Here is a 21557-nt window from a genome sequence, read left to right as displayed (position 1 = left end):
TAGATCAGCCTTGTCCTCAATGAGCTCTTTATGTTGGGCCAAAATGTTAAATAATACAGTGGCCAGGTGGTGAGCTCTGGAGTCAGTTTCCCCAGGTTTCAATATAGCAGATAATACAGTACTTAGAAAATTCCAGTGATCAGATGAGTAAGGTCTGAGGCTCCAGTGTAAAATGTGGAGACTATAACTGATAACATTGTATTGGATAATTGAAATTAGCTTAGAGAGTAGAACTTAAATGTTCTGACCCCCCCCTCCCCCAAATAAAACATGTACAGTGATGTATGTATTAGTTAATAAGATGGGAGAAATTTTTTCACAATGTATATGTATATCAAATCATCATGATGTATATTTTAAATATATTAAAATTGTATTGATCAATTGTACAAATAATTGAGAAAGTACATAATTGGTGTACAAATAATTGTACTTATACAATACTATTATTTGTATAATGTAATACAATTAATATAGTACAATTGTGCTTAAACTGACCTAGCAAGGTTCTTGCTAAAGCTAGATTTTATAAGGAATCACATATCTGGGCCCAGGAGAAAGTTCAGAAGCCTGGCCCCTGACCAGAATTTAGTTAAGTAAGGAAAACTGTCTGTTCTAAGATAGTTCATCTTTATTATTCAAACCCCAGAGCTGAGAGGAACCTGGTGTCCCTGGGAAATTTGAGAACTGATGGTATTTTTTTTATCTTCACCTGAGGATATGTTTTTATTGATTTGGGGGGGGAGAGAAAGAGAGAAAGAGAGAGAGAGAGAGAGAGAGAGAGAGAAAGAGAGAGAGATGAGAGGGAAATATTAATCTGTTGCCTCTTGTACACATCCTGACTGGGCACTGAACCTGCCACGTAGGTGTGTGCCCTGGTGCCCTGACCAGGAGTCGGACCCTCAGCCTTCTGGTGTACAGGAGGGATGACGCTCCAAACAACTGATGCACCCAGCCAGAGCAAGAATGGGTGGTACTTTTTAAGTAAGACTTCCTTCCTCAAGAGTTAGGTCTGATTTTCTCATTTCATAACAATAGGAGCTAAGCCCACGCACCTGGTGATCACACAACCTATAGTATAGAATCGCTGATTGTTCCTGACCTCCAGCTCCCTCCCGTTACGCAAGCCAGGTACTATAATAAGAAATCACATATAATGAACCTGAGCTTCCATGTATGCCTCCTGGTTATTTCATATGTTTTATGTAAAATATGAGAGAGTAGATGCTATGAATAGGGAAGTAGGAATGGTTATGGCAATAATAAAGGATATAAAGATCTCTGTAACATAACAGAACAATTGCCTATAGGATGTAAGGGGGGTAAGGACCCAGAAAGTTAGCCCATTGGCACAATATTATGGTCTCCTAACCCACTGATTCACAATTAAAGAGATGAACCAGGTTGTACTATGCAAGTGTGTGTGTGTGTGTGTGTGTGTGTGTGTGTGTGTGTGTGATATGTCTGAGTCACACTCTGGACCTGTTGAATCAGAATTTTGGGGTTAAGGGGAGCAGGTGTTGAAGGCAGACATGTAAATTTTGAAAAAGTTCCCAAGACTTCCTCATTCTAAATTTGTTTTGTTTTTCCCCCCACATTTCTTTCTTCTTGCTCATTGTAAAACCAGAATTACTTCTATGGAACTGAATAATAATTTAACAATCAAACAAAACAACGTCAAATCATGCTGTCATGCTGCACCTCTACTGCCTGTTAAGAAAGAAATATTTTCTCCTAGAAGAAGTCTTCTTGGTCTTAGGTGACCTGGTGACTTAACCTTGGCGTTACATGTAAACGGATCATTTGCAAATGACTTCATAATGGGATCTGAGGTTCTCAGAATGGGGCCACGGCCCTGGATCATCAAGAGAACTGAGCCTGTGAGGATTTGCTAGGAAACTTGACTGTGAGAACACTAGTGAATGTTGCATTGTGCTTTATGGAAAAGATGAAAACTTTCTTGGTTGCTGTCTTGGCTATTGGCTATTTCTCATGTAAGTATTTATCAAAGAACCTTGGGGAGGGAGTAAACCTCTGATCTTCCAAGCGAGTAACAAGCCAATGATAACTATTTTCTAGATGTAGGAATTCTTTGAAACTTTGAAGTTTCTCTGAGATTAAAAATTCACTGCCTCAACTACAATGAATATCAGTGATTGAGTCCATTTTTTAAATATTCCAAGAACTGCCATAGACAGACTTTGGATATTTTATGGGATGACGTATGAGAGCTATAATCAGTATTTGACCAAAAAAATCTGGTCTTTTGAGTCAATAATTTCATTTCTCCTCCCTCTTCTTCCTAGTACTCTCCCATCACATTCCCCACACAGTGGTAGTTCATGTGTGTGTGCATACACACACACACGTGCCTTCTACACAAAACAGTGTCCGTGTCTGGAATGGCTTACTGATAGAGCACAACCGAGGTTATCAACTATCGAGAGAGGGCTCAGTGCTTTCTGATTAAGCCCAGCAAAATGACACCAACAAAGGAAGCCCACAATGTAAAACTAAATCTGCTGGCAGGTCAGCACAGGTAGAGGGGGAGGCAAGGAGGCTCAGCTACAGCAGTTGAAAGAAGTCGAGGCTGCAAAATAGAACATAAAATATGAAGGTCGTGGGAAATGTTCATAGTTTGGGTAAAAAGTTGTTGACACAGAGGTCCTGAACAAAGGAAAAGCCTTCCTTGGAAGCAGATAGAGTTTGGAAAAAGAGTATATTCAAGACAGGCAATCATCAGAAACAAAGACAAGTAGCTAAGATTTGTGTCCACAGGTAGTCAGGATGACTATCAAGAGCTAGACATCTCTCTAAAATGGGTCCACACAGTGAGCAGCCCAGCAGTAGATGATATGCTGAATCCCAGAGGATAAAGCTTAGGTTTGAACCTCCCCTGCCAAAGGTCAGATGACACCTAGGGACGGGAGAGGGCGAATTCTCAGATGGGACAGTAAATGTCCCAGGCTTGATAAGAGGAAGCAAACAGTATTTGGGAACCAGGCATGACCAGATAACCCTTGTGTGGAAGAGCCACATATTTTTCTATGGCGTTCATGGTTATTTATGAGATTACTTAGTGGGCTAATGAACTCTTCACATCTCAACACTACATTGTTTTACTTGACCCTTTTTTCTGAACATTTTTGTTTCAGGTATTTTTGGTGAAACTTCACATAAGGTAAGTTTGCTATTTCTTGCACAAGAATTTTTCCAGGCTTAGGCTTATAGTATTTCTATTAGTTGAACTATATTAAACCATATGAAACTGCTAATATTTGACCATTTTTGATCTTCATAATAACGATTCATTATGACTCAATCCAAACATTTATGCCAAACACATCCTGGGGAAAACCAGGATTCATCCCTCTTACTGTCCTTTTATCTGTTTATACACCACTGGCAATGAAAGCTCCTCGTTTTCATTTTTAATTTTTTTCTCTCTCTAAATCTGTTGCTTTTTCCCATATTCAAGTCCTCTCACTCCTGGCCCATGGTATCGCAGTAGCCTTCTGCAGGGGGCTTAGGGGGAGACTGATTAAATGGATTCCAGAGGCACCTGGGCAGTGGTTGTAGTCATTTCCAGACAGCAGTTACAGTCATTTTTTGATTTTTAGAGAGGAAGGGAGAGGAAGAGAGAGGAACGTGTCTGAGACTATAATACCGACCTGGCTGCCTCCTGCATGCCCCCTACTGGGGATCGAGTCCACAAGCCGGGCACTGCCCTGCCCTGGAATCCAACCAGGAACCTTTTGGTGCTGAGACGATGCCCGAGCAACTGAGTCGCACTGGCCAGGGCAGTTATAGTCTTTTTTTTTTTTCCACTTTTCAAGAATGGTCTCCTTCCCTTCTAACAGGTTACAGATACATATTACACAGTCAAGGATCTGGGTTGCCACAGCTGTCTTGCTAAGTGGAAATTCCAAAGATTCTGGTGCTGAATTTAAGATCAGAAAGTTTTAATGTTTGACGTTTAAAAGGAGACATATTTTATTATCTCCCCTCTGCGTAAAATAAAATTCCCAAGTATTTCTAATAGAAGCTATTAAGAGATCGTTGCAGGATGGAGTTTGACCTGTGAGTTTTGTTTTAGAACATTTCGTGCAGTTATTACCTACAGGAGCCTGTACAACAGAAACGACTATGCTCCATAAGAGCCAGCCCATTATGCGCCTCTAATAACGTTACATATCCGAATTCCTGTGTGTACTGCTTTGCTAAAATGTAAGTGAAAACACCAAACCCTAAACAGAACCCTCTTCTGAGAAAATAATGTGTAGGTGACTGATGGCACTTCCACATTTTTTGGAGATGTGATTCTGAAAACTGAAAGCAATGTCCTTGGCGTTTCAGTTCCACTGGCTGAAGCCCAGGTGGGGGAGGGTAGCTGGGACTAAAGGATTGAGCTTCTGAGTCCCCTCCTCCAACTCCAGCAGAGAAGCCTCCCTTTATCTGTTGTGAACATTAGGTTTCAATATGAGATTTTATTTGAAAAAAGGTTTTGTTCCTAAAATGTTTGAAACTGTAAGAAAAATCACTCTTTTCAAGATAAGACTAAACCACCAAGCCTCAGCACACAGTCAGCAGACCCTGGGGTGAACCCTGCCTGCCCCTGTGCTTAAGTCATATTGGAAAGGCTCAAATTTCCTCCAAACCAAACCTCAAGTTTTTATCTACAAACCTGAGATTATATTCACTGCTTCACTTGCTAAATATGCTCTGACCACACTGACTCTTCATTCCTAATATTTTCAAATATACAAAGTTCTCTCCTGCTTCAGGACCTTGGGCAAACTGTCCTCTCCCAAAAGAATGTTTTCACTGTGCTGTTCACAGGGCTAGTTCCTCACCATTAGGGTTTCAGCCTAAATACGTCTTCCTTATAGATGCCCTCACTGACTATCCTCCTTAAAATATACTTTCCTCTGATATTTTCCATGTAAATATGCTTTTGTTTCCTTCATGAGTCTTATCATAACTCCCAGATATTTTATTTTCGTTTCATTATTTTGGCCTATCACCAAACATAAGCTCCATGAGGCCAGCAGGCAGGTTTGTGACTTAGTCCTAGCACTTAACACAATGTCTGGCATTAAGTAGGCATCATAAGTACTTGTTGAAATAAATAAACAAATAGTTTTGGGGGCAATGAATTGATAATGTGAATAAAAAGCAATTTTAAACTTAAAGCACCCCTTATAGGTAATCAAATTTTTTTTTATCATATTGTATTGGCTCAATCTCTGAGAGTTGAATGTGTGGTTAAGAATGAAGATTCTTATCTTATAGACTTGGACTGGGATTTCAGCTCTTTAAACTGTATCACCTAGGACAGATCATTTAACCTCAGTAAGTACCTGAGAGTTTGGCTGTGGGAATTGAAAAAGACGATGCATAAAGGGCGCTTAGCATAATGCCTACCACATAATAGGCCCTTAGTCAATAATCGCCATCAGGGTCCCTATTATGTTGCTTACAACTAGGGGACCAACCATCCCGGTTTGCCTGAGACTGAGGACTTTCCTGGAGACTTTTGGGGCTAAAATAGGGCAATCTCAAACAAACCAAAATAGTTGTCACCCTTCTATCAACAGGTCTTTATACCTAGCCCGTAGTTCTTCCAGATTTGCCAAGCCTTTCTTCCACTCAGTCCATATAACCTGTACCATAGTCATTCCCAACCGGTACAACAGTAACTTCCAAACCACCTCAAAAACTCTTCTCGTAGGCCTTCAGAAGTGGTCATGATCATTCCATGGTGCACAATGAGATTCCTAAGAGGGAAGAGGAACTACAGATGATTGCTACCCCTTCTCCCAAACTTACCATTAGCTTTTCACTTTCATCCTTTCTTGAAATATACTGTCTGCCCCCTTCCCTAGGATACTAAGGTTTCAGGGAAATAAAAAATAACGTAGTGATAAGGATTTATTCTGGGTACTTTAATTGAAAAGAAGGGTAAATAATAAATTCACTCTTTTAACATAAATAATCCAATGGTGTTTAGCATGTTCACAGAGTTGCACAACTACTATCTAATTGCAGAATAATTTTCATTAAAATAAGTCTGTATCCACTCTACCATCACCCAGGACTTGTCAACCACTAATCTACTTTCTGTCTTTCTGGATTTGCCTATTCTGGGCAATGAATATAAATGGAATCGTACAATATGTGGCTTTTTGTTTCTGGCTTTTTCCATTCAGCATAAAGTTATCAAAGTTTACCCAGGTTGTAGAATGTATCAGTGCTTCATGCTGTTTTATGGTTGAATAATGTATGGCAATACCACCATATGGCTATACCATCGTATATGTGGTTACACCAAATCATTTTTATCCATTTGTCCATTAATGGACATTGGGTTGTGGACACTTCTTGGCTAATATGAACAATGTTGCTATGAACATTCATGTACAAGGGTTTGTGTATACAAATCATTTTCATTTCTCTTGGGTATACACCTACGAGTGCAATTTCCCAAACAGTTCTTAGCATCTCCCACGAACATTCAATGAATGCCTAGTAAATTCCAGACACTGTGTCAGGTGCAGGGAAAGAAAAAAATAAAACACTTTTACTCCCAGGCTATTACCATAAATAATACATGATTATAAACCTGCTATAACTTAGAAAGTACTTTCCCAATCAGGGATGTATGAGACGCATACCAACACTGCATGGTAGGCAGGATGAGATTATTTGCTTTTTACACATAAAAGGAAAAGACTTCCAATTGTCTTGCCAATGTCAAATAGGAAGTATTTACAGAAGATGAACAATGTTTTTGTCATTTCACAGTAGCTCCTCTGTGGCTATTAATTTTTTTTTAATGGACCACTTTTTGTGTGTGAAAAAGGCAATAGCAAAAGTCCACTATCATTTAGCACAAAATGTAGTAGTAACTGGCTTTTTGTTATTACATGTCTGCTGAAAAAGACACATGTTTTCGCTTGAGTTTCCCACGCTGCTATATTTATCTTGTTCTTGGTCATTATGTTCTTTGCCCCCAGCAATGAGGCCTCACAGAGCACTGTCATGGTGAGCCTCAAAGACCCTGTCTCCTTTTTCCTAAGAAGTACAAGCTGGTAGTTACAGAATCGCCACAGAGATGCAAATTACAGCATAGGGAATAGACTCAATGATATTGTAATAACTATGTGTGGTGCCCAGTGGGTACTTGAAACATCAGGGAGACCACTTTGTAAAGTACATGGTTTTCTAACCACTATGCTGTACATCTGAAACTAATACAGAACAATATCGAATGTAAACTGTAATTGAAAATTTACATGTATATAATAATATATAGGAAGAGACTCAGTAGATATCCATCATGGTTATTTTACAGCTAAGGTAATATCTGGTTCAGAAAAGTGGGACGATTTTTCTGGGGTTCCTCAGTGATTCATTGTTTTCCCCTCCCTCTATACTTAACATACAAGTTTACACATTTCTTAAAAGCTCTAATAATGTTTCACCATGATTATAAAGCAGAGGGGTGCCTGGCGTGAAGAGTGTTGTAAGGGGAGAGGCAAATCTCTAGCGATGGGCTATTTATAAGTCAGGAGGTTACAAATTAAGGCCTCTCTTCCCTTAAAATACTTACTGTAGTACACTAGGTTAGGAGGAAGAAAGGTTATGTTTCTACCGATGGTCTCTAAATATTTATGTCAATTTCTCTTAGAGCTTTGAACTTCTCTCTTCATATTCAATACATTGGAAAATGCCAAAAATACATGAAAATGACGTGATTTTTCTTCGTTCGTCATGAGTGAACCCATTTGAATTGAGCATCGTCTTTCCTTCAAAAAATGAATTTCTTTATATTATCTTATTTTAAAAAATCAATAAATCTTACCTTATGGAAAGCTCCTCTTTAACTCAAGATACATTTAATGAGCTGCGCCAGAACTGTGTTTGTTCCTAGAAATACAGAGCTGAATAGCAAGAGACTCCTGACTTGAAGCAACTCAGTCTGATAGGCTAATTGGACAATTCACTCATTTATTCAGTAACTAGTGTTTAAGTAGTTATGAGACTGGGAGATGTGGTAGACTCTGGATCCTCAGTGGTAATCAAAACCAGGTCTAGGCCCTTGTGCAGTTTACAATCCAGTGAGGGATCCAAAAAAAAAAAAGAATGATTGTTAAACAAAATGATAAAATGTGAGAAAGGGAAAATCCATGACACCCAGGAGCCAACCTTGACTTTGCTACAGGTTGGCTGCCTGCTCACAGCTGGGCCTTGATGTTCTCCTGTTTAAAATAATTGTAAAGAACATTAACATCTGACAAAACTACTCTGTAACCAAAGATCATGCCACTCCGAAAGCACATCTGAACACAGGGAAAACATGAACATTATCCTACCTACAAAATACCAGCATCCCCTATCTAGACTAATATGAGTGACTGCTGCTTCTCTACCAATTTCAACTCTAGCCTTTGGCTTTTCTTCCCTCCTTTTAAATAAGACTTTTTAAGATACCAAATTACAGAATTACTCCCACTTCCTGAGGGATTCCAATCCAGAGCAAAGCTGGTCTTCCCCAACTTTTCCCCAGATTAACCTAATCCTACATCCTTTCTAATATCCTTTTACTGAGATGCCTTAGGCTTCCCATGTGCTTTCTCTCTCTCTCAGCAATGAGTAACAAACCCACTTGTTCAACTAAAGTATTTCTGGTGGTCTTCGGCTAGAGGGCATTGACCAATGTGAAACTTGAAAGTGGCTACCATATCATGCCTATTGCGCAAACCATTTTTTCTCCCTTCTCCAGGGCATTGACAGGGGCATCAAGTATATGAAAATAGGTGACACTTGAAATCTTAAATTAAGGGGTAGGAAATTTATTTATTTATTTATTTATTTATTTATTTATTTACTCATTCATTCATTCATTCATTCACTCATATGCTACCATGTTTCAAAAATAATATAAGGATTCATTGGATTCAGAGGTACAGAGTGGAGGTGCAGCTCTCTGAGAACTGTCATATAAAGACACTCTGACCAAAGAAATAGCTACAGATCATGGGACCCTCAGGTGGGATGAGAGTATCCCCAACAAATTTTTAACAGGACACCCATTCCCCCACAGCTGAGGCTCCCTCTACCTTTCCTCAACCAGGGGTGACATATTTATCACCTACTTAAGGTTCTACCTGACTCCCTGTCCCCATAGGCATCTTCTTCCCATTGCTGGAGAGTCTTCATTCCCATCTGTCTTCTCAGTCCCTATTCCTTTAGTCTGGTCTCAGGATCTAAAAAACAAAACAAAACAAAAAATCTTAATTTTTCTATTTAGTCTTAAAGAATTTTAGAAACTCTAGTTCAATATTCTGGTAAATCCAAGTTGTCACTCTTGGTCAAGCTTAATGATTTTCAAATAGAACGGTACTGTTCTCATAAGAGGCAGTTAAAGTATGTGAGGACTTGATTTTTGCTCATCACAATGACTGGAGTGGTACTACTAGCATTCAGTGGACTAAGGCCCTGCAATCAACTGGACAGTTTCACACAGCGGGATAAGACTGAACCATTGAAATGCCAACAGTGCTCCTCCTGAGAAACATCTCACCCATAGATGGGCAGGATCTATCATACCCCACCCTCCTGCTTTTCCCCATGCCAATACCAGGTACCAGTAATCAATGATAGTGTGTACACTCCACTGAGCTGGATTTGGCCTCCAAAACTTTCTTAAAATAGCAATCCAGGCATGCCTTGGCGATCAGATTTCGTATGGAAGACCAAACCTATTTGCCATTCCTGCCTTTACCTTTTTTCTTTTTAAGACTAAGGAATCTTTATGGTTCTTGAGATCAAGTATTCACCTGGCACTTTAGTCCTATTCCATTTTCTGTCTCTGTAGCCATGCCTTGGTGATCTGACTGCTCTCCCAGTCCTTCTAAGACAGGGGTCCTATCAGAAATGTGAGCTCTGTGGCTGGGACTCCTCACCATCCCAGAAGGTCTGACAGTAAATGCCGGCCTGCCAGCATTACCTCTTCGAACAAATGCAGTGAGTAAGCTACACCCTCTAGTGGGGAAACCACATGTAATGACATGCAAAAGAAAATCCAACTCAAAGTAGATGAAGTTAAGAAAAAGCAGGGCTGAGAGGGGACTGGTTCCATGGCTCCTGTTCCTGAAAAGTCCAGAGGAATCTCTAAATTCAGGTATTGCTAGATCCAGAGTCTTAAAAAACATTGCCAGAAGTTTTTCTCTCCATTTTTTGGATCCATCCACACCTCCCTTGATGGTGTCTTCCTTTTCAGGTAGGCTTTGACCACCCCACCCAATCCCCATCCTTGGGAAAGATTACTGAACCAGTCCTTATGGCTACACGCATGCTCAACTCTCATTAAAATGAACTGAAGGACCAGCTGGCGTGGCTCAGTGGTTGAGTGTCGACCTATGAACCAGGAGGTCACAGTTCGATTCCCGGTCAGGGCACATGCCGGGTTGTGGGCTCGATCCCCAGCAGAGGGCGTGCAGGAGGCAGCCGATCAATGACTCTCATCACTGATGTTTCTATCTCCCTTCCTCTCTCTGAAATCAATAAAAATGTATTTTAAAAAATGAACTGAAATGCCAGGCAATGCAGGAGCTAGGGGTGAGGGAGTCCCCGGTATATGGATCAGACGAAGGTAAAGAATTGTTTCCCAAAGAAATATGGAGGCACTATTGCCAGGAGAAATGAATGCAAGTCAAGCAAACGCAACAGATGCTTTGGCACTATCTTTTCTGGATGCCATGTTTCCCTCCTCTGAGTCTGAGCTTGTCCTCAGGCCTGCCCGAAGCTCCACTTCCTGCTATTTTTGTCTTTACTACAGTTAACTATTAAACCTATTTGTATCATAATAAATTATGACACTCCCAGAAGCTGAAACATTTTGCTATCTTGGTATAAAGCAAGGAAATGTCACCCAGAGATCTAAGCCTTCTGGGAAGCACACTTTCACAATACAAAATGATTTGACTTTCCAGTCCACAAATGATGTCCTCCCAATTTCAGAGGACCCCAGAGCATTTGTGTTATCATGGCTACTACTTGCTTTGTATCCCTAATTTTGCAGTTCTCCATCAGCCCCTCATTTTGCCTTCTGAGACCGATGCCTTACTCCCACCACCTTGGTGATGTTAGCCTCTCCCCATCTCCCTTCATTCCTCAAGTACTTTCAAGGCTATTAAGAGTAGAAAATGGTTTCTGAAGCTCTGGGATAATATAGGAGGGTAATGGTTAATACAGAATAATAAATATATTGGGATTCTTTAGGTTAAGAGTGATGAAAATCCAACTGAAACTTAGCTTCAGTAAAATGAGAAATGTGTGGATTCATGCAGTTAGGAGAGGCGAGGGTAAGTCTTAATTCAAACACAGTGGTATCCATAGACTTAAGCAATACCAGGGGTCTTTCCCTCCACCTCTGACCGCTGCTAGTCTATGAATTTCATTAAATGCTGGTTTCATCATCTCCCGTACACAATCCATATATGTGATGAGGTTAAGGCTGCTACTACCCTGGGCATGTGTCCTTATAGCTCATGAGCCAAAAGGAAAGGGTTGGGGGTGAGAAGGAAATCCTGACACCCAGCCAAACACCCCTCAAATCAATATGCAATCGCAACCCCCAGACATGGGAAATAGAGTGGTTTTTAAGTGATTGTCTTATAACCCCCATAAGATTAAATTTAAGCTTAGAAATGATCATTAAGTCACATATATACTATTATTTTGGGTTAAGAAAGTCTATAATTTTCATTTAAACTGTGTCACATTTTAAGAAAATATGGCATATTAAAGAATACGATGAATGAAGCTTATGATTCCAATTTGAAATTTTTGAGTATTGATTTAAACTTAGAACTTTAAGTTGAAAGAGTAAGAATTTTATTAAGGCTATTATTGGAATTGAGAAGGTATCACTTGCCATATTTATACATTTAATGAGTAGTTATTTATTCATTTGGCAAGGTTTTGTTTGTTAAACACAGGATTTGCTTATTAAATTTAAATGTCTAAAAGGAAAACTTAAGGTAATTAGATTTATCCATTCATTAATTCCTTCACTCAACAAAACTTAACTGTGTGCCAACCTCCCATGTGTTTAAGAAATTGATTCACTTGTATAGTTATTTGTCTGTCTCCCCTTATCAAACTGAAGGCAGAAACATATCAACTTCTCACAATGTGTCCTTGGTGTCTAGTCCAATGCTTAATCCCAGAGCAAGCCCTCAGGAAATATTTGCTAAATGAATGAATAAACCATGTCAGGCTAACAACGCAATGGGCTTTTGAAAACTACACCTCTTTTCTGTTACTTTTGGAATTTAAGGACTATCCATTCTTTCCCAATATTGGGCACACCAAATGGGCCCAGTTCACCAGCATCCTCCGTTTCTTTCCTTGTAACAGCTGAATGAAGTTCATTCACCTTTCGCCTACAGGGGGGCAATTTGTTCCCTCAGCCAAGGGCAAGAGAGTCATAGGGTATGTGAGGGAAAACGTGAGTCCTGTGTGCAGCTGGAACATGTTCATAAAGGAAAATGAGATTGAAATAGTAGGCTGTGACCAAAGCATGGCCTTGGAAGTCTGATAAACAAGTTACAAATGTATGCTTCGAGGTTTAAAGTCTAAGCAAACAGGAGCCATTGACGCAATTCACACAATGCTCTGGGGAGATAAATAAGATTGTCATTTGGAGAAAAAAAAAAAATTGCAACAGTGCACGATTTAGTAATTAGGAATATGGGTTTTGAAGTCAGATTGCTCAAATTTCACAATTCTCTGAAATTTACTAGCCATATGATGTTTAGCAAAATACTTACCTCTCTGAAGCTGAGTTGCATTACTTATAAAATGGGGCAAGTGATACTTACCTCACAGAGTTCATAGGGATTAAATGTGATGATGTATTTAAAATGATTGGTTGCGTCACATTGTGATTATAAGAATGCATAAACAAAAACAAAACATAAGAATTGGTGAGGGAGAAGCTAAGCCAGATGAGACAGAGAGATATAATGAAGAAGTAGTGACACGTGAGCCCACGGGAGGAGGAAAGGTGAGTTGAAGAGGGTGTTTGCAATTATTTCAAGTGCAGCTGCATGAACATTGGACTGATTCAGCACCTTCTGTGCTGCTCTGACATTCTGACATCCCCACTGTGGGTGGATCTCCCAAATTTCACTGAAGTGTTCTTCGCAGACGAGGCCTCCCAGCCTGCCTAGGAGCAGAGACTGTTTCCTACTCATTTCTTCAGCTCTGGTGTGGAATATATTCCCAGGTCCCATACAGTCTTTCAGTAAATTTTGGCTAATGGTGAATAGCTCAGAGCATTTCAAATGATTTTCTTTTCTAAAGAGTGACTTCTTTACTCTCATCCCTCTAGAGATCAGACTAAAAGACCTGCACTAGATGTAGTGACAGGAAAAACACAGTAAGGTTAACTGTTAAAAAGAAAGCTTGTTAAGTTTCCTAAGTTTCATCCTTAATCTTTTCACTTCCTCGTAACATAACCTTGATCTTGTGTAGTATGGTCCAAATTAAAAATGAAAAGTGAAGGCTTTGTTCCTTAATGCTCGCTCAGAGCTCATGTTTATAAAAGCCTCCCACGTAGGTTCCTTTTTTTCTTCTTCTTTCTTTTTCTTTTGCCTAATCTACCACCTTGTGTTTGGCTTTGAAACTGCAATCCTCTATATGTATACCTATGTACAACATCCTTTACAGGATGCCCTAAAGCAACGTGGGAAAAGTTAGGATGCTTTAAAAGTGGACATCAGAACTATCACATGCTGAGAATTCAGCCTTTGCTACTTGAACTATAGCTGACAAGAAAGGAAGGAAAAGAGGCCTCTGATCAGCCAAATAATAACAGCTAACCTTTGTGGAGCTTTTTACTCTACACCAGGCACTGTCCTCAGTGGGTTACAAACATTACCCACAAAAAATAAATGAGAGCAAGAACGTGAACAATTTGGAAACTTGCACACTGTTGGTGAGACTGTAAAATGGTATAGCTGCTATGGAAAAATTAAAGGTAGAACTGATCCAGCCATCCCACTTTGGGGCATACATCCAAAAGAATGCACAGCTGCATCTGGAAGAGACATCTGCTCACGTTCACTGAAGCATTATTCATGGTAGTCGAAAGGCAGAAGAGCAACCCAAATGTCCACCCATGGATGGGGGGAGGAAATGTGGAACAAGACATACAATGGAATGTTAGCCAGCCTTAAAAAGGGAGGCAATTCTGACACATGCTACAACAGGAGGAAAGGAACCTCGAAGGCATGGTGTTAAGCCAAAGAATCCAAACAGCAAAGGATGAATACTGCATGATTCCACTCACACAAGATAGAGGCAGAAAGCAGAATGGGGCTGGGGCTGGAGGTGGGGGCTAGTATGGGAGGTGCCCTTCAGCGGGTACAGAATTTCAGCTCGGGAAGATGAAAAAGTTCTGGAGGGGGCAGGCGGTGTGGCTGCACAGCAGTGTAAGTACACGGTGGGGCAAAAGTAGGTTTAGAGTTGTTCGTGTGGAAAATAATGCAATAATTAATAAATTACAAGAATAAACACTGCGTTCATGTCCCACAACTGTAAACCTACTTTTGCCCCACCCTGTACACGTAACACCGCTGAGTTGTATTCTTGAGAATGATTGAAATGGCAAATTTTATGTTATTTATATTTTACCACAATTAAAAAAAAAAAAAAAAAAAAAGATGTAAAGCCTCATTCCTGTGCAGACTCAAGACTTTTTACTGGTGGGGCTACTAGCCTGCCTTTTTTGATACCCTGTGCTAATAAAATCTGCAGCTGTCCAAAAAGAAATTAAAAGCAAACAAATGAGGTAGTTTGGGGAGTCGATGGCCACGCATTCTCCGCTACTCCTTCAACTAGAGGTGAAATCTTACTCCCCTCCCCTGGCCTCGGGCTGGCTCAGCGGCGCCCCGACCGCAGGCTGGGCCCGAGGGAAGGGCTGCGGCTTCCGAGACTGGAGGGTGAGTGTGTCCCGGGCCTCCCCTGCCTGCCCCGAGCGCTCCCTACCCGAGGCCCGATCTCGGCGGGAGCGACCCGAGCCACGGCGCGAGGGGCCTGCAGGCAGCGGCGCCCCAGCGCCAGCTCAGCCCCGGGGCTTCCAGCCACGACCGCCGGCCTCGCAACACCCCGCGGGGCCTGCAGTCAGCGCGCGTCTCGGGGGCGCTCGGACCGCGGGCGGCTGAGACCTCGGGCGGAAGCTGCCCCGCCGAGCCGGGTCCACCCGCGGAATCACGAGACTCACAACGAACTGAACCGAGCCGCTCAATTCTGCAGCGGTTTGTCGCGTGGGCACCACAGAGATGTCCACGTTCGCTTAACACACCTGAGGATTACAGGGGGCGCGCCGGACCCCGGTCGCTCCGCCAGAAGGGGAGGGAGTCCCGCCTGGCCCACCTGTTTCCGGCCCTAAGCCCCGCCTGGCTGACCACGATCTGGAAGTTTTCAGTCAGAACAGCTGCGCCCGCCGGCGTCCTGACCGTAATCCCGACGTCAGAGCCCCGGGCGCTTCCGGCGCGGTGACCCAGTCTCGGGAACCCAGTGTCCTCCCCGTTCCCGGAGACGCCACTCTCAACATGGCCGCGCTGCACCGCCGCTGCGTCCACACCCAACATGGACTCCGGGCGCGGGCCCCGCCCCCAGGCCAGCATTCCGGAAACGCCCGAGCGGCGGCGGAAGCGGAAGTGCCGGCGGTGGGGGCCGCGGGAAGCGGCGGTCGCGATCTCCCTCCCTCCCACCACAGCAACAGACGAAGGCCGGCGCAGGTGAGGCGGCGGGGCCCGCGGCCCGGAGGCGGCCGGCTGAGCGGGGCGCGCGGGGGTCGGCCGCGGCCGGAGGGGGGCTCTCGGGCTCCCGGGCTCCCGGCCGCCTGGTCGTCCGCCTCGGGCCCCTGTCGGGCCTGTAGCTCCCGGGAAAGCAGGGATTGGGTTCGTGGTTCTTGGCCTTTTGAGGCCCAGGTTGTGCGTTTTGCCCCCCTTGTGTGAACCTGGCCCAAGATACCAACATACAGAACACGCTCGTCTTGGTCTCGCTTTCTTGAACAAAATGGGGGTGGTTGGCCTGGACAACGTGGGGGACCCCATTCCACTCCGGGCGTCACGAATTCCGGGATGTCAGTGTTAAGTCAGTGGCTAAGCCAGTCAATTGAGGAAGGCCTGGAGCTCGCGTACGGAGGGGATGACCCTGAGCAGCACCCAGCGGGTACACCCCTGAGAGGCGGCCATCCCTGGGGTCCGGAGCCCCGAGTTCTAGTCCTGCCTCGTCCACCGACCGACTCGCTGTGTGACTGTGCCCAGGTCCATGACCCTTTCTGTGGCCCAGTTTGTTTCTCTGTAAATGAGCGTGTTGGGTGCCTTCCTAGCTCGGGAAGTCAGATTCTCAACCCTCTTTCGAAGTCTTTCCTTGAAGACGGACCTGAAAAGCGTGTCTTTCCTGCCTCCTGCCCAGCCAGGAGGTCACTGATAAGAGATGTCCACCGTGTTTGCTGCCAGACACCCAGCCGGCCAAGGACAGCTGGGCGCTTTGGAAGGTCCCTGTGCTTCCTGTGCAGCGGGACTCTGTGCCCTGAAGACTTTGTTTTATAAACCAGTACCAGCAGTTAAAACACACCAATGTGAAAAATAGGAGACCTTGTGGGTTTTTTGTTTTTTTTTTTATCTTAAAATGCTCTCTTAACTTGCTGGTTCACTTTGGGCGAATTCCTTCCCCTCTCTGGACTTGAGATTTCTCCTCCAGCAAAGGAAGGTGCTGGGTTAGGTCGCTGGTTCTTAATTCCCTTTCCCATACTCCCAGCACAACTGAAGAATGAATAATGGTTCTCTAAGGCCATGACTTTTGTGGGGTTTGGAGGGTATTATATATGTAGTCATATAGATTGAAAAATCGGTGCTTGTAATTTTTAACTTTGACTTTTGGCAACTACTGGTTTAGATGATTCCTAAGGCTCTCTCCCTCTCCTTAAAAATGTACAAAGCTGTGATTCTTCTGTCCTTGTTAGGTGTGTGTGTTTGCTTAAATGACTGTGTGCCTGGAGGTACACACTTTACTTTCCCAGTAAAAAAAAAGATGCTGGGGCATAGAATAGGAGCAAAAGGAAAACTGTATTTCAGTAAGATAAAGTGGCATAGTGAAATGAAACTGGACTTGACCTGCAGTTGAAGACCTGGATCCTGACTTCGTTTAGCAGTGATGTTTTCTGACTTCATGACCTCGAGCAACCCGGCTCACCCCTCTGGGCCTCCCTTTCCTCACCCGGAAAATGAGGGGCTGGACTGGGTGATTCTTGACTCTTTTCTTCACTGTAATTCTGGTTTTGTTTTTTTATCTAAGCAGCTTGGCAGATATGGTGTGACATTTCTTTCGGAAAGAGAGGCTGTCTCTTAGGTAGGAGACATTGAAGATCGTTGATCTGGGAAATGGGACCAAATTAAGTGACATGCAAGATCCCTTTGATGGGAGTAAGCTGAAGCCCATAGAAACTAAAGAAAGGCGTTAGGAAGCTGAAGGGCTGGGAAGCCTTTGTCCAGATTGGATGATGAGGACACCGGGAAGCTTTAAGGGGGAGGAGGTATTTTTGATAAGAATAATGAAAAGTAATTTAAGATACAATAATTGAAATGACTGACTTGTAAGATACTGGTGGTAAAACCTGCCTCCACCCTGAGACTGAGCTTCGTGAGGAGAACGACTGTCACCACCTAGCATTTAGTAGGCCATAGAAAGTAATTCAGTGAAGGGATGGATTACTTAAATGATGCCTGGATGAGTGGATGGATGGAGGCAATCGTGAAAAGGTGTTTCTCCAGAGAACTGTTGTTAATTAGATACAGAATGAGAAATTGATAAAGAATTGTGAATGTTTTGTTAAAGGAGCCTCTAAGTTTTCTGGTTAGTTGTAAGGCGTTTATCTCTGCCCTATAAAGTGTGTAGTAAGACACAAACACATATCCTGGAGGGTCTGATGTGATCTGAGGAAGGGAGTAATTAGGATAATTTAGGGATGGAGGAGGTTGTTGACAAGATGGAACAGGTACAGGAAGATTTTTAGTTGTGACATGTAGAGAGTAAAGGAGTGAATTTATGTAGGTCTTTTATAGGTATCAGCAATTGTGAGAATTGTGAACAGTAAGTGTTAAAACCTGTATAATGGAAATCAAGGGTTAAAAGGAAAATAGCTTGATTTTGTAAGCAAGGAAATGTGATGCTCCCATACAAGAAGTGGAAAAAACCTTGCCCTAGCCGGTTTGGCCCAGTGGTTAGAGCGTCAGCCTGTGGATCCAAGGGTCCTGGGTTTGATTCTGGCCAAGGGCATGTACCTCAGTTGCAGGCTGGGCCCTGGTCAGAGTGCGAGCGGGTGGCAACCACTCAATGTGTGTCTCTTCTAGCCCCCCCTCTGAAAAAGCAATGGAAAAAATATCCTTGGGTGAGGATTGAAAAAAAAAGTGGAGAAAACCTTGAGGGCTAAGGATTGAGAGACTGGGGTAAATTTGGGAGCTACCAGAAGGAATTGAATTAGTAGAGAATAGCGTAGTTTTGCCTGGGAAGGCAGGAGCTTTGAACTGGCAGGCTGGAAGAAGAGCATGCGTGTCTAAGAGAAATTGTATTATGGAAAGACCCTAGTTTAAAGAATACTCACAGATAACACAGGCGTACTACTTAGAATGTACCTGAGCCTCCAGGACAAAATTTTGATGCTTCCTGTGGCTCCATTCTGCTGAACAGACAGCTACAGAATGACTGACTTTAGGATACCCAGGGCTGTTGTAGGCTACTGTGTAGGAGCCTAAATTAGATGGACCACAAACCCTAATGTGGGAGGAGGGTGCAGTCAGTAGCAGTTTTATCAGAGCATCCAGAAGCCCATCTCCAAGCACTGGGGCATATCTCTAGAATGCAGGGAGACGGCCAAGGTGCAGAGGACTGACTTGATGATAGGGTGTATAGTGTGGGTTGGGGAATCTGAATCCCAGCCTGAGCTCTGACACTTAACATATGCCCTTGGGCAAGTGACTTATGCTCTCTGATATTATTTGTCCATCTGAAAATTGAGGATTCCAATCTTGGGTAGGAATCTCTGGGTGAGCTTTGATGTTTCTGTGAAGCCCCTGAAATTGTATGTATATAATTCAGTGTATATGAGTCTGGTATGGTTTGTTTTGCTCCTAGGGAGAAAATGTGCAGCTTTCATCATAGCCTCAGATGGGTTTGTGGCCCAGAAAAAATTAAGAACTATGTGACTAGGTATTCTCTAAAGGCCCCTTCAACTTTTAACATTCTAGAATTCTATAACATCCTATCAGAATGACATTTCTTTGAGTTTAGAGTCTAAGCTCCCAGGACTTGCTAACCCTAGAAATAAGACCTCGTGCTGCAAACTATAATCTTCACATATTTGTACTCACCTGTTATTTATACTCACTTCTCCCTTACCCTCCCTGACTCCTCTGCAGGCCACCTCCAATGTGTCATCTTTATCTATGGCTGATAACTGGAATTTCTCTCCTTTCCTCTTTCTCTTTTAACCCAGTGCTGCTTTGGACTTTTCCTACTTTGTTGAGTTTCTCAAGTGGCAAATGGTGATATTTTGGAGATAAGGGTGGGAAGAAACCAAGACATTGAAGGGTAATTTTCTATTCTCACTTGCTTTTATCCTTCATTCCACTGAAATAAAAGCACTGAAGAGAGTGCATGCACATACAAGAGAGGCACCATCATCACTCAGGACTTTGAGTGTCTTGGATGGTGTTTTCTTATACAGGGGTGGCAGGCCTGTGTTACTCAGTGCCCGGGATGAAATGCTTAGCGTGGCCTGGCTGGTATTTCACGTGAATGAAGATGAATCAGCTTTAGTTGAAACAGTTTTCATGTCCTTTATAGAGTCTAAGTGGTGGCAGGGGAAGATGAGTGAGTCCTTCGTGTAAGGGAAGATAAATTAGTCTTTAAGGAGGAAGCTTTTATCTCCTGAACATCTCCAGGGGCACCTACTTGGACTGGAGAGGACTGATGGATATCCCGTCTATAGGTCCTGACCTGCTAAGCCCCTAGGTGTAGGATGTCCTTTACCCCAGTGTTCATCTCTACAAGGCCTTTCCCACCAAAGGCTTACAGTAAGGGGGGTGGTCACTACTCTACGTACTGCCAGGTAGGTAGCTTACATGACCGAGTCTTTAATTCTAGACACGATATGGGAAATATACTTACAGTTTTGCCTAAAAATTTGTTAGTCCTGCTAATTAGGCCCTTCAGCGTAGTGTTGATGCATACTGTTAGATTTTTGTGGGCTTGCTGGAGACCTAACATCTATATGATGTTGTATAATGTCATATCTGTGAGTAAATATTTCTCTGAGTTCAAACAAGTGAACTTTTATAAACTCAATGATATTTAAAGTACAGTCTGTTTGGTTTAAAAATTCAAATGTAGGTTGTTCCGTGGGTCTACTAAATGTGACTCTCACAAAACCGCAGCACTGCCAAATACGAAGGGGCAGTAAAGGTGGGACTGTGGGTGAGGGGAAAGTTAGTCAGTGGTGTGGATTTGGTGAGAAAAAGGAGGGAAAAGGGCTAAGAAAGAATTTTACTTACGGGGTGAAAGACAGCATGGTATCAGTAAACAGAGTTGTGGAGATTTTTTTTTTAACTTGGAGTTTTGAAAGAGAGAAACCACAGTGTGTTCTCCACTGATTTATGCATTCATCGGTTGCTGCTTTTATGTGCCCCAACCGAGAATCTCTGCATCCATGGCGCATAGGGACACAGCTCTGACCAACTGGGCTACCCGGCCAGGGCAGAGTTGTGAAGATTCTTAAAGGTCAGACATACTAAAATATGATAACTAGAGAATTAACTCATGGTTGGGCTGCTCTGTACTAGTTAATAGTCTTGTTGAGTCATTTACATGCTGCAGCGTAGCTCTTGGTGATGTGTCCTTATTGGAGTAACATCTAATTGCATTTTTGCTAGGGTCATAGGCTTGTTGCTGAGGTCGTTGAGTGTTGAGATAGCAAATAGAAACGTGAAATGGTTCTTAGCAACCTTGAAGCTACTGGATGCATATGGAGTAATGGAAAGACTGATGGATATTCATACGTCAGGCATTTGAGGACTTATTAGGAGCAAGGACTTGTTATCACATAGAGGCAGGAGGTTGAGTTTCTTTTCCTTTTCCTGGCAGAGACATGATGAATAAAATACTATACAAATTGCTATGGTAGAAGCTCCCAGGGAGCTTGGAAAAGGGGGTGAATAGGAGAAGTTTTCACAGAGGACTCAACATTTAAACTAGATTTTGAAGGCAGATTTTTTAAAAACCAAATTAGTGGTTTTGTAGACCAAAAAAAAGGAAGGAAAGAGAAGGACATTCTAGTCAGTGGCAGTAGCTTATTAGGGATGAAAGATCAATGTTTGTGAGAACTGAGGATGTTCTGTGGCTGGAGTGTCCTGAGGAGCAAGTGATAGGATTGAAAGGTGAGATTGGAAAGGTGGCTTGTGACCACATTGGGAAGATTT

The 21557-nt window shown here is 42.7% G+C and overlaps 1 protein-coding gene and 1 long non-coding RNA gene across 9 annotated transcripts in view; one reads left to right on the top strand and one right to left on the bottom strand.

The window, feature by feature from the left end:
* The window catches only part of LOC308556606, a 46355-nt gene extending 30699 nt beyond the window's left edge, over positions 1-15656 (bottom strand). For 4 of the 6 annotated variants that reach the window (XR_013998728.1, XR_013998729.1, XR_013998730.1 and 1 more), the window contains exons 1-3: positions 15448-15656; positions 9159-9269; positions 7865-7929 (exon numbers count right to left, since the gene is read on the bottom strand). This is a non-coding gene — a long non-coding RNA (uncharacterized lncRNA). Of the gene's footprint in view, positions 1-7864; positions 7930-9158; positions 9270-15376 lie in introns of all 6 variants that reach the window. The other 2 variants (XR_013998732.1, XR_013998733.1) reach the window with 2 other exon arrangements.
* A 68-nt stretch (positions 15657-15724) lies between these two features.
* FBXO38 (F-box protein 38) overlaps positions 15725-21557 on the top strand; it is a 47045-nt gene continuing 41212 nt past the window's right edge. For all 3 annotated transcript variants that reach the window (XM_081135691.1, XM_081135690.1, XM_081135689.1), the window contains exon 1: positions 15725-15815. The gene's annotated coding sequence lies outside the window, so the exon portion shown is untranslated. The remainder of the gene's footprint in view (positions 15816-21557) is intronic.

Source organism: Miniopterus schreibersii (assembly GCF_964146895.1).
Source record: "Miniopterus schreibersii genome assembly, chromosome: 4".
Classification (NCBI taxonomy): Eukaryota; Metazoa; Chordata; class Mammalia; order Chiroptera; family Miniopteridae; genus Miniopterus; species Miniopterus schreibersii.
This window is presented reverse-complemented; position numbering and strand designations above follow the sequence as displayed.